This window comes from Desmodus rotundus, chromosome 1, assembly GCF_022682495.2.
Source record: "Desmodus rotundus isolate HL8 chromosome 1, HLdesRot8A.1, whole genome shotgun sequence".
Classification (NCBI taxonomy): domain Eukaryota; kingdom Metazoa; phylum Chordata; class Mammalia; order Chiroptera; family Phyllostomidae; genus Desmodus; species Desmodus rotundus.
This window is the reverse complement of record NC_071387.1, coordinates 45,025,730-45,040,171: the sequence shown is the minus strand read 5'-3', so window position 1 is coordinate 45,040,171 and position 14,442 is coordinate 45,025,730. Positions and strand designations below refer to the sequence as shown.

Genomic DNA, 14,442 nt, shown 5'->3' with positions numbered 1-14,442 from the left:
TAATCTATTCTATTCCTCAAATAACTTAAATGTAGACCAGAAACAAAAGCAGACTTTTATAAAAAGTACATTTTTGTCAAAGGTATAACCATTAAATCATGTAATTGTTTATAATGCAAAGAAAGAAAAAATGCTACTTAGAGCAAATATTGAAAAAGAATCAAGGACTTCCATGTTCAAACATTTGATATAAACAATATATCAAATTGCCAGACAGTTTTATATACAGAAAATATGCAATAGATTCAGTCAATGAGTAAACAATAGGGAAAATTAAAAGTAGAAAGTTAGTTTTTAGAAAGATATAATCAATAAGCCCCCATAAGATGATAAAGAATAAAAGAAGATATAAATGATAAATATCAGGAATTAAAAAGAGAACATCAGAGCATATTCTATTTTTTGATTTATATACTTTTCTGTATTTTTATTAAATTGATAAAAATGAACTAAAATCAATTAATTCCTAGTTCAACTTATATCCACAATCTACATAATTAATTTAAAATAGTATCCAGATATTAACTTAGTATTTAAAAAATGTATTAACTAATAGTTTCTCTTCTTGTATTGCAGTCAGAGAACTTCCAAGACACTCATCTCTAACAGGTTTCATGCTTGCTTTGTTTCAGGTGGCCTGATGTATGGTAAGCGACTAATTTCTCTCTGCATTAATGGTCTTTAAGTCAATTTCTTAAGTAGACTGTTCATACCTAAGACATGTGCTAAGATGCCAAAACCTGTTTCCCTGCATCTTTTCTCTGTATCACTGTCTGAACATAGTTCATACTGTGGGGATAGTAAGTTTCCTTTTCTTGTCACATGTTCACCTTGGTCTTAAATGATAACCACTAGAAACCTTTTATTGGCTATTTAATCCACTCATTGGGTAGGAAATAGAAGGTGTTTCATCTTTCCACTGTTTCTACTTGTATCAATTTTTTTCACTTCTTGGAGCTACATTTATTAATCTAACTAAGCAATTTTTTACCAATTATGCTGCAAGAATTTTTTGAACATGCAATACCTGACTAGTGAAGGCACTGACTTATTTTCCTTTAGACTGTCAAATAAAAAAATAACAACAGCCAACATAAAAATAGCTGTCTGGTGTGAATAAATCAACAATTTTTGGTCAGATCAGCAAAAAATATTTTACAGTGTGCCGTAGAATTTTAGTAATTAGTTTATATGCGCCATGAGATGAAAAATGTTGAAATTCACTGCTGTAACATACAGCAGGCAATCATCATTTTCTGTGAAACTAAACGGCCCCTGAAATCTATTTTTTCAATTCAGTTCCACATGTAACATAACATACTATATTTCTTTTTTATTTTATTGATTATGCTATTACAGTTGTCCCAAGTTTTCCCCCTTTGCTCTCCTCCACCCAGCACCCTCCACTCCCTCTGGTGGGACCTCCTCCTTTGTCATGTCCATGGTCGTGCATATAAGTTCTTTGGCTACTGCATTTCCTGTATTTACCCTTAACATCTCCCTGTCTATTCTGTAATTGTCAATTCGTACTTCTTGATCCCTGCAACTTTCCCCCATTCCTCCAGATGCCCCTCCCAACTGGCCATCATCCCAACGTTCTCCATATGTATGATTCTATTTCTGTTCTACTTGTTTGGTTAGTTGTTTTCTAGATTCAATTTCGATGGTTATTATTATATTTCTCAAGCAAATCAATAACCCTGTTTCTTCCATGCCATCTTACTCAACTTCCAAAAGATGATCTCGCTCAAATAGTTTTGGAGAATTCTTAAGGACCTTAATCATAATAATTTGTTTTGTTTGTCAAACCTTTATGCATTTAGACAAAGTTTTCACAAGAACATTTTATAATGTGAGAAGTGATTTCTTCTAAAAAATGTAAATAATCTTTGTTTGTGAAACCACCCATCCAAATGTTTTTTTCTTGTTTTTCTACAATAATGTTGAGGGTGTTGCAATGCAAACTGCAAACATATTTCTTTTTTTGTGAGTTAAAATCTACACAAGAACACTTTGCATTTTAATAAATGCTGGTTTGCAAAAGAATGCTTCAGAATAAAATTCAAAGGCATTCTCAATTTTTCTCCTTTCAAAAACCTAGCCAGACAGCTTGTTTTGCCTGATAATGTTCAACTTACAATGCATGTATTAGTGTCAATTTATATTAGCTTACTCTTTATAGGTTGTTAAATAAATTCACACATATTTATTTGGTTTGTAGAGTTTTGTGAAGGTCAAACAGTTATTCTTCAGTTTTCCCATATATACAATATTGTCCAATTTGCTTTTCTAATATTACAGATGCATTGTTAGAAAACAAAGTTAAATGAATTACCCAAGGTAAACACTTACTAATAGGTGGCAAATGCTAGGTTTTCTTATTCAATATTTACTGGGTTTTCTTACATGAAACGTACTATAGGATAAGTCAAAACTCCTTAAGCCATTTGGAGAACATCACAGCAGCTCCTTCCCTGTCTGCGAGCTTTAGCTTCTGCTGAACCACATCCAATCCAACCAGATGGACAGTACACCCCCCAATAAATCTACATAAAATTCCCCATTCCTGTCTCACCGTATATCTCATTTCACTGAATTTCAATTCATTTCATTTGTGTTTTGCCCATCTACAATCTTGAGAGCCATTTTACATAAAATTTTTGAAGCTTTCCAAAATTATCCAAGCCTTATACTTCTTCTACTCTGAATGTTACATAGCACCCCTATACAGCTTAGTTGGCAAACCTACATTGTCTTTACCACTTTCTTATATTCTTACTTAGTTAACATTTTTGTTATTGTTATTGTTTTTACTTTCTTGAATCTCTTCCTTTTTCTCCCAACTAGTCTGAAACCATAGCTTTTAACTTCCTTTATAGAACAGATAAAACATTTCATTTAAACTATCAACTTGACACTGGTATGTGCCATAAGCAAATTCTAGGCATGACTAATTTCTCTCTTCAAAGCAGGAAACAGGAATAAAAAGTTAAATGTCTAATTAGTGATAGAAACTCAGAAAGAATAGTTGCTGTGTATGTAATGATCTACGTAAGATTTCTCTAGAGAGCACCCTAATTAAAACATTTTGTTTTTTAATTTATCTTTCAAATAATTTATTGAATTTATTTATGAGAGATTTGATGACTTTTTACAAATTGTATTCCTCAAAAATGTATACGATAAAAAATGGAGATCATGTGTGTTTATTTCCTGTGTAGTCCACTGGTGTGTGAGAGTGAGACATATAGCTAAAAGTTAACTTCTAACCCTTTTCCTACCTATTTCCCACATAATTGTTAACATGAGGCAAAATCATATTCTGATGTACAAGACTAGATGATTTAAGAATTACCAATGCTGCCTCCATAGTCTTCCTGAGGTATATGCTTTATGACAACTGTTTTTACCAATGAGGATACCGAGGCACATAGAGGTTAGGTCATCTCCCTCAGGTCACACGACTAGCAAGTAACGTAGACAAGGCATTTAGAACTCACAGTCTGCAGACATAGCCCTCTAGGAAAGTTATTGCAAGAGTACTTGGAAACCAAATGGACATACTATTAGGTGTTAAGTATATCAAGATTCTTTACTAATTAATAAAATACTAGGAGGTTTTATTATTTTTGATACCACAGAAGCTTTTAGACTTGGATTGTCTCAATTTAAAATTATCAGAAATATATTTTATTATATGGATGTTTATAAAATTAATGGTGCTGCTTTTATTGGAAACAGCTAGGAACACTCTCTTAGATCATAAACATGAAAGTCAGTTAAATCAATTTTTCATGAACAGCCTTTCAGAGCTCAGCTTCCCAAGTCCCCTTCCTGCCTACACATTACACTGGAAAGCAGGGTTATGTCTGCGATGACTGAAGTTCTGACTGACGTTACTGAGTACTCATCCCGAGAAGCAGAACTCCGGTAAGATCAGTATTCTGAAGCTAACTTTACAGACAGGCTTGTCCCATGTCAGCAGGTGCTGCCCCGCTGTCCATATGCAGGGTTATGTTGTACAATGATGCAAAGGGTTATTCTAGACACATTCGTCTCTGCACAAGTCAGTTAGCAGTCTCTGCCACAGATGATTTCATTCACTGTATATTTCAGTAGCACATAGATGGAGCTTGTAATTAGGGATTCATTTGGATTTTGTTTGTTTATTTATTAGTCTTTATATTGTTGACTGCTCCACGAGGGAAGGGACTCTGCTATCGCCCACTGCCAGTGTACCACAAACACCTGGCGTGAGGGCTAGCCAATAATAGGTGATGACTGAATGAATGATGCAGACAGGTGACATACAAGTTAAGCCCCATCATCTGTCTGACCTTGGCTGAGTTATTCAACTTCTCTGAATCTCAGTTTCTTAATATGTTAAATATTGACCCCATCCGTTTCATTTTAAGCATTATGAGATGTTATATTGCTCTTGATATAAACTCTTGGTAAGTGGTAGCTATCATTAGATTCCTCCTAAAAATTTTACATCTAAAAGGGGCACTAAAGAATCAGAATGCAAGGATAGACAGTGAGAGCCCTTAGGAGCTCACAAAGAATACTACTCAGTGCCTCAGCGAAGAGCGAAGCTGAGAACCAGGGCTAAGAACTTGGTGCTGAGAGTAATGTAACATGTGCTGAGAAGTTAAAGCTCAATAATTCAGTTTGAAAAGCCTTACTGAGAATGTATTATAAACTGAAAGTCAATATACAGATTGGTGATTTCAATATTTACAAAGCTAATAGCTGCACATAGAAACGTGAATAAGGGTGGCATTTTAAATTTCAAGAAGATCATAAGATGAAGACAAGTTACTTCATGTGAACGAAACACTTTAATACTGCTAGGTACAGTGCAGAGGAAGGAGTTTTATTCTCTCCACATATATCATATTATAGATTCAATATTAGATTTCTGCTACACAGTGTGTTGTGACACCATGTGTAGAAGACAAACATTATCTGTTGTTCCAGCTTTTGAGTATCTATTAGATATGTGGTTTAGGGGTTACTCCATGTCCCTGAAGCTACTCACTTGTTTTCACCCTTGATGGAGCTCATGATGACCAATGATGAGTCTGTCCCTTCCCACTAAGCTCTGTCATAATTTGTAAGGTATTTAGTGCCTTAACTTTCTTTATAGTTTTATTACCCCAAATGCTTCCCTAAACACTTGCCTGTTTTGAACTTTGTATAAATAAAATAATATGGTGTATGTCATATATTTTTATGCTTTTTTTTTTACTAAAAGAAAAGAGGAAAAGTTAGACTACATTTTAAAAATAAATGGTATCATTACAAGGTTAAAAATGCAAGTCAAGCAGTGGTAAAAGAGAGAGAAACACAAATAAAAGCAATGGGGACTGGCCTGGCTGTATGGCTCAGCTGGTTGGAGCATCATTCCATACCCCCAAAAGGTTGCGGGTTCAATTGCTGATCAGGGTACATACCAAGGTTGTGAGTTCCATCCCTGGTTGGGGGTCATACAAGAGGCAACTGATCGATACTTCTCACTTAGATGTTTCTCCCTCTCTCTTTATCTCTTTCTCTCTCTCCAAAATCAATAAACATATCCTTGGGTGAGGATTAAAAAAATAAACAATAAATAAAAAGCAATGGGGATCGATCCCACCACCCTTAGAACATAGATCCAGCTACTGGAGAAGATGCTCATTTTTAGTTTCAGGTCCTCCAGGTTCCCATTGCTGCTATGGAACTACCTGGGACATGAGACATTGTAGGGAAAAGAGGAACAAAAGGAGAGGAGACTTCTCTGTCTGAATGTTATGAGTGCTCCTCATTGAAGACATTTCCCTGAGCCCTCTCTGTATGCTACCCAGTGTCCACTTCTGCATCAGCCAGAAATTCTGGAGAAAAAAATAGCAATCTCACCATCGGGTCAATGGTACTTTCAGTTTTGGTCTTCTTCCTCAAACTGCCTGATCTAATTATTTTTCAGATTCCTCAAAAACTTTCCATGCATTTTGTACAGGTTTTCTAGCAGAAGTAAACCTGTGAAGTCTGTTTCTTGAATAATGTGCAGCTACTGATGCCCCTGCTTTCTTATTTTTTCTTATTTTTTATTTCTCATTTTGCTTTTCTGTATTTATTTTTTATTGATTGATTTTATAGGGAGAGAGGGAAAGAGGGAGAGAGGAGGAGGAGGAAGAGAGAGAGACACACAGAGAGGGAGAAAGAGAGAGATTTGTTGTTCTATTCACCTATCCATTCACTGGCTGATTCTTGTATGTGTCCTGACTGGAGGGAGGCGAGCTGAGCCCTGTAGCACTGGATTTGAATGAAAGAATGAGAATGAATTTTTAAAATACTTATTATTATTTTTTTTGTTTTTAATACTTTTTATTTTCAACTACAGTTGATGCACCCTATTATATTAATTTGAGTTATATAACCCAATGATTAGACATTAATATAACTTACAAAGAGTCACCCCAATAAATCTAGTACCCATCTGACACCATGCATAGTTATTGATTTAAGAAAAAAAATCCACTGAAAGAGCCAAGGAGCATATGCTGCACCAGTATCTATGGGCAGCATACGTAGGACCCAGGTATGGCTTCTAACTACCATTCTCCTCTAAAATAAAGCAGTGTTCCTTCGAGAATTAACTGATTTCAAGACTAGATATAAACATGAGATGTACCCCAAATGTCTTGTTCCAGAAAGCAAGAAAATGCCCAAATTTAAGGGGGACTTTCCAAAGACTCAACGTATAACCACTGACCAACTTGGGACACTTTAAGCGCCACAAAGTATAGCGATGACAGTATTCTACTTTTAACACACTGAACTAAAAAAGAAGAAGGAAAAGACCATATGGATATAAAAAATTAAATGCAGGGGGTGGAAAAAGAAAATTCTTCATTAGAAAAGAATGCTAATGTAAAAAGGTAGGTAGCTTCCAGCTTCATCTTTGGAACTTGGAACATTATTTTTTGGTTTTTCTTATTTGAAAGATAATAGGTAAAATGGGCAACAAATGTCACAAAACCCACCTAAGGATCCATTATTACTAAAGAGAACACTCAAAAAGATTACCTAGCAGAAAAAAAATGAGACCCTAAGTGTCTCAGTGACTTTCAAAAGCAACTTTCCCAGATGTTATTCAGAATAAAGGTACTCTGGAAAATTAAGGAGCGGGGTGGGGGAGAAGGAGAGGAGGAAGTGAAAAGAATGCTAGCTCAGGCCTGGCTGGTGTAGTTCAGTGGATTGAATGCCGACCTGTGAACCAAAGGGTTGTGGGTTTGATTCCCAATCAGGGTACATGCCTGGGCTGTGGGCCAGGTACTCTGTAGGGGCGCACGAGAGGCAACCAGACTTTGATGTTTCTCTCCCTCTGTTTCTCCTTCCCTTCCCTTCTCTCTAAAAAAACAAATAAATAAAAATTTTTTTTTAAAAGAAGGCTTGCACAATAAGAGATTATAAAGCAAATCGAGATGAAGAATAACTAAGAAGGACTCGGAATTTTTGCTGATCTCTCAGAAACCATTTAGAAAATAATAGCTATTTAAAGAAAAGACAAAAGATTGGAAAAAAGCACTTCACAAAAAATGATTTCCAAATAGATACTATAAAAAGGAAAAGGTAATCAATAATGAAAGACTTCAGGGAAATTAAAATCAAAGCCATGGAAAATATTATTATATTCTCACATTCTCACTGGAATGACAATATTAAAATAAAAACTGGACAATGTGGGGGGACTGACTGTGGGAGTGGCAGGGGAATGGGGTGGGAGGAGCAATGGGGAAAGAGCTGGGATAACTGTAACTGAATAAAAATAACAAAAAATAAAATAAAAATGTGTATGCATTTCCTTGACCAAAAATTAGAATAAAATAAAACAAAAACTGAAAACACTGTGTTTAATGAGCCACTGGAACTTGCATCAACTACTAATAGAGTATAAATTAGTACAGCTGCCTTGGAAAATATTTTTTCAGTCTATCCTAAAGCTAAAAACATGTTTACCTAACGGCCTACCAATTCCACTGCTGAGTAAATGTCCAACAAAATGAGTGCTTTTTTCCTCTGAAAACACATCGAGTCGGCCTTTCCTATCTGCAGGTTTTACATCCGTAGATTCTACCAAACTCAGATCAAAATATTTGAAAAAGACATCCCAGAAAGTACCAAAAAGCAAAACTTGAATGCACTGAGCACTATGGAATCTACTCGGTTGAAGTGATGTGTCAGTATACCCTGCTGTACTCTGTATGCAAATACCAGTTATATGCAAATATCAGTTATATGCCAATACCGTACCATTTCATATAAGGGACTTGAGCATCTCCTGGACCCACTCCCCTGCAGATACTGAGGGATGACTGTGCAGGAATGTTCACAGTAGCTTTATGCGTAATGGCTAAAAGGTATAAGCAACATAAACATCCATCAACAATACAATGTATAATATGCGGTTACATGTTCACATAAAGAAATATTAGAGTACCATTTTTAAAATGCTACTCGCAATAACATGGGTAAATCTCAAAAATTAAGCTGAACAAAGAATGATATGGATAAGTCTCACAAAATAATGCTGAACAAAAATGGTGCAACACAGAGTGTTCCTATGTTACGAATCCACTTTTCAAAGCAGGCAAAATGCATGATGACGATCAAAGCCAGGCAGCACTTTTGGAGCGCGCTAACAGGGAGGCGCGGTCGCGTTGGGTGAGCCGTCAGTGACGTTTTAATATTGACGCACTTGATGGGCGGCTTTCACAGCCACTTTCATCTGTAAAATTACATCATCACACTTTAAGATTATTAAATTTTACAACATGAACTTTATAATTAGGAAAAGAAAATGAAGGTACATCTCTACATATCTACATGGAAATATTTACAAGAAATATTGTAAAGTTGAAAAGTAAGTGGCAAAGCAATATCTATAATATGAACTCATTTATATAACAATCTCATTTCAACAAAATATGAAAAAATACTATATATTTATATTTGTATAATTTTCATTCATGTGATTAAAAACAAATGTTATTTCACTCATAGAGTAATTCCATGAATTCTGATTCATATTTAGGTCAGAGAATTCCTATTGAGAGCATTTTTCCTTAGAGCTAGTTTTAGGCTGACAAAATTAAATGGAGATATTTCCTCAGTGTCGAAGTTACTCCAACAGAAATGATCTGGCCAAAGAATTTTGCCTCTTCAAATTAAACATTGTTTCATAAAGCATTATATATAAACATATTTTCCCCATAATAAAAACCTCTTTTTTTCCTACCTTTCATTATCACGAGTACTAAATTTTACATCCATTTCTAATCAGTGCTAACATACATTACAATGAATTAAAGGATAACTTATCAGTCTTTTCTAGAGTTATAGAGTCTTAGTTTCAGTGAAGAAAAAATGAAAATTATCAGTCTTATATCCTTGTTACAATAAATCACCAAGTATTTATTCATCACTAGTCTTGTGCTTAATCCATTCTTATGCAGCCTGAAGAGTAATGAGAGAATATCAGACATGGTTCCTGTTATAAAGGAGATAATAACTCAATTGAAAAGATGAAGTTTTGGTAAAGATCTTCTGTAATTTAAACCATCTACAGAGAATCATATGTCAAAATGATAGAATGAATTCTAATCTAGACTAGAAAACTAGTGACAAATATATACTTATCACTGAGTGTACTTATGGAATTATTAGGCTGATAAATCTGTATCAGGATTAACTAAAACACAAAAGTAATACAAAATTGATTATGTTACACTTTGATGACTCTGAAGAAGTTACTGTGAATAATTAAGAATAATGAATATGACAACTCAATTTTGTTCAAATTAAATATGAGATTTTGAAAAAGATTTTATTTATGTATATTTTAGAGAGAGTGATCAGGAGGGAGAAAGAGGAGGAAAGAAGAGAAACATCAATGTGAGAGAAAAACAAGCCCCAACCAAGGACCAAACACACAACCTAGGCATGTGCCCTGACTGGGAATTGAACTGGCAACCTTGTGTGATGATGCCCATCTCAGCCACACGGGTCAGGGCAGAAATGAGATTCTCAATCTCTGCTTATTAAAAATTCAAAATATTTATTTATGAAAATCCCAAAACCTTTGTTCATAGTCATAGGCTTTGCACTAAATATAAAGTAGAAGTTATAGTACTAGTGGAACAAGATGATAGTAAAATAATCATTTCCGTACATGGAGAAATGTCACTTGATCAAACAAGTAGAAAGTAAGACAGCCAAAATTGGAATATAGTTTTATCTGAAGCCAAATCCATGCCATTTCTGTCACCTCAGAATTCCTTTTATTCAGTTTTATAAAAGTATAAAAATTGTTTCTTCATTTAATATAAACTTATGTAAATATATTACCTATGATGTTACTCAAAGTTCCATGTAATAGACAACATTGAACATTTTATACCAAATAAAAGTATATCTGCATCATAAAAGTGCAAGATCTGAGTTACACTTCCTATTAAATTTTCCTTTTTCCTACTCTCTCTGGACATACGTAGCCAAATTTGAAGCTAGTAATAGAATATGTTAATATTGTCAGTGCTATTCTATTTCCTTTTCCTCCTTTGTGTTTATGTCAATTTACTTCAAGTTGACTGAAATTCCTGTTCAGTGGATTTGAATTGAAGTAAAATTAAAATTAGATGTGACAGGCATTGACTAGCATCTATTAGTAAATATAGATGAAGCTTCAACAAAAATGAACCAGATACAAGTCTAATTTTCATTAGCCTGTGTGAATAGAATATATTTTTGATTCCTGCTAGCAGAATTGCAGGGGAAAAATTACTTGGTTCACAATTCAAAGAATAACAGAGTTGAGAGGGATCTCCAAAGATGAAGTATATCCTTCCACATCTAGGCAGACTTCATTTAGAGTACTCCACAGAGACGGGCATCAAACTTCCTCTCAAACGTCTCCATGGAAAAATAGACCCTGCCATCATCTGCTTTCAACTCTTATGTGTTTCCTTGGTGGTTTTCCCACTGAGACACTCTCCATGAAGCTGTCTGATTTCTTCATCCCTTGCCAATTTTCTCTCCTAGACTTCTGTCTAAGCAGACTGTGTTTTCCAAAATCGCTACTGACTCAGCCTGTTATTTCTGCTTTATGCTTCTGAGCACCAAGGGCTATGATTTTAGCACATGATGCATTAGTGTTCTAAACACCATTGAGAAGAAAACAAGGCCCCAAAGGGTGAAGGCATTAATGAAAACAATGAGCATTTCAGTAAGAAGCCCATAGCAATCAAATACAGTGTTCTGGAATGATATATAACTGCCAATTGTAGTAAGCATTTCAAGGATCAATTATTTCTCATAAGTTGCAAATACAGGTATGATTTCCTTTCATGCAAAGTTCTTTAGAAAGCAAAATATGGAAATGTTTTCTACTAATTTAAATGGTAAAAGAAGAAGGCAAAAGACTGGAATCCTTGCCATGCTCAGCCCTAAAACAGAAGATCCTCTGTTTGGGCAACAGTACTGTGGATATAGCCAAGACACTGTTTTGGCACAAGAAAGAGTATATCAGCATTACCAGTGCCAGTTACATTCCATTGCCTTTAGTTTCCTGGCTGAGTATATCTGTGCGTCTGGGGGAGGGGAAAAGGCAAGAGAGAGCAGAATCTGGCAGTCATTTCTCTTCATCCCTGCAATGTCCTTTTTAGTAGCTAAATAAGAATATGTTCCTATTTCATCATCCTTTTGCAGTTCTAATTATTGGAATATCAATGTTGCAAGAATTATCACAATATTGTTAAATATAGATATTATTCTGCATATCTAAAGTTGAGGAAAGAACAAATTTGATTTAATGAAACTTTAGCTGAAGTTCTAGCCTTCTCCTGTTGTATAATGTTTAAAAATGCAGGGCACTGTGGCTTATAATAATAATTTGTTACCTCACATAATTCTGTAAGATGACTCAGCTAAACTGGGCAGCTCTTACTTGGGGTCTGTCATGCAGTTAGAGAAAGATGTACTCTGATTCTGCAGTCATTTTAAGTCCTTTGAAGACTGAGATGGAAATGCAAAACATCTCTTACGTGACTGGCAGTTGATGCTGGATTTTGGCTAGGTTCTTAACTGGGGCTGATTATTGGAGCACCAATATGTAGTCTTTCCATGTGGCCAAGGAGTCTTCCAGCACGGCAGCTGTGTTCTGACAGGGATTATTCTCCATGTGAGCCTTCTAAGAGAGGAAGCTGCCAGTCTCTGAAGGCCTGGACCCGAGACCTGGCACTGCACCATTTCTGCTGAGTCTGACTGTTCAGAACAGTCACAGAGACCTCTCAGAATCGAGACAAGGGAGCAGGGCATAAAGCACCCTTCTGTATGAGTGCAGCATCAAATATCAGTGGCCATCTTTAATCTGCCACATTTTAATTATTACCATATTTGGAGAGTCTTATTTAACTAAATGGTCAAAATAGTTTGTGAATATCATTAAGATGTTAAATAAAAAAAGAACTCTAGTTTACAATTCTCAGAGTGGTAATCAAGATATTTGTACAATATCTTGCCAGTAGAGAAAGAACATTAACAAAATTAGTATAATTTGATTTCAAAAATCTTAAAATATGACCTAGTCATGGTCTTTCCCTAATAAACTTTTGTGTCTTCAACAAAGAAAACTTATTTTTGACGTAGGCATAACCCTCCCAATAGCACAGAGTTTGAGTTTTTAACTCTGCAAGGCAATGGACGTTGCGACTGACTTCCCAACATTCTCACTGTGTACTATTTTTAATCTAAATGACTCGTGGCAGTTTGCCCCATCACAGACTGGTTTGGGGATGGACAAATCTAATCAATCTGGGTCAATGAGATTCAAGAAGGTTTGTCCATAAATTTCACTTTGTATGTCAATATTACCCTCATACCCAGCCACTCTTAAAATGACATACACCCACGGGAACTTTCTTCCCAGTGTGTCCCTTATGAAACCAGATGACTTTTAATCTGTTTCTCAGTATCTTACATTCTAAAAAACAATTCCTGGACTCCTTTTCCCAATTGCCACGGGCTAGGGAGTTCCCTAGCCCATTTTTAATGATCAGCTTAAAATCTCAAGGTCAATTATTCTCACGGTCAATTACTCTCTAAGTATTGTGTCTGTTTCACCCTGTTTTGCTTAACACCATATGGATTAAAGTAGCTCATATGTTTCTATCAGGAAAACAAAGAAAAACACATGTGTACATCTAATATGCTCAAGAATTGAAATACACTCATTAATTCAATGCACATCGATGGTCTTCATACAAGATTTGGAGCAAAGTAATGGAATATCCATAGCCACAGGGAGGGTCAGACACCATGCACAAACCCCTTTAGTGTTTTCTAGTTCCAGATACACACTCCGGAGGACGAGTACTCACAGGATCGCATTTCCTGAATGTGATCGGTGTTTACTTACCCCTCTTTATGCGCAGGTTTTGAAACAACACTGGCCGTGTTTACCTTCCTTTTTTAACCATTAAAAAGTGTAGTCTTCCCTTACAGATTTACATTTATTTAAACCTGTCGAAACCTTGGTCTATGATCCTTGAAATGAGAAAAAGAACAATAACAACAACATAAAAAGCAAAGAAAGAAAAATACAACACACAATAAAAGAACCCTTAAAAAACACTAACAACCACAAATCTGAGTTCAGCGTAGGGGGCTGTAACTATATCTAAATCAATTAAGCGGTTCACAGAGTATTTAACAAGATTATTGGAAAATTAATCAATCACTTGAAAGGTAAAAATCAAATAAAACTTACATCTCAAGGTTTGTACTTCATTCCATTTACTGTCATATCAGTTTAATATTGCTTCCAGGATGAGCTATTGCTACATTCTGCCTATTTCTCTCCAACAGGGAAATACCATTCATCTGCCTAATAATGACAAATAGATTTCATCTCATGTGACAACTCTAATCAATTGACAGTGACTGCTTGGGGCATTGTTTTGTGAACAGTTCTAAGGCTATGTCTGGACTCAACAGGACAAAAAGTTCTTTATATCATCCAAGGGCACGGTACAGGGAGTTGAACTACTAAGTAAAAGGTATCAGTCATCCCTCCATTCCCTGCTCCAAACCATTAACATGGATTTATCTCTAGTGTTTCAAAAGCACATTTGTGGGTCAAGTGACTGCTGTTATCTGTATCTAGTAACTCGTATTACCTGGCATAAAACGGCCATTCAACAAATGAACAAATAAATGAACTAATAAAAATACTGGATTTTGGTTTTCAGAAAATCTGTATGGAACAAATATACCTCGGGATACAGAGAGGATGGGGTGGATAAGGAAAGAGGGACCCAGTAAGCTATGTCAACAAATGCCTTTTATATACTTCAGTAAACATAAAGAATCTGACTAAAGATATAACAGCATATTCTGGATTAC

The 14,442-nt window shown here is 35.4% G+C and overlaps 1 long non-coding RNA gene across 1 annotated transcript; it reads right to left on the bottom strand.

Moving 5' to 3' along the window:
- Positions 1-7,732: 7,732 nt before the first annotated feature.
- On the bottom strand, positions 7,733-13,860 carry LOC128779630 (uncharacterized). Its single transcript, XR_008425892.1, has 3 exons — positions 13,808-13,860; positions 13,457-13,584; positions 7,733-8,770 (listed from the first exon to the last, which is right to left on the bottom strand). It is a non-coding gene; the product is annotated as an uncharacterized lncRNA (long non-coding RNA).
- Positions 13,861-14,442: the final 582 nt, after the last annotated feature.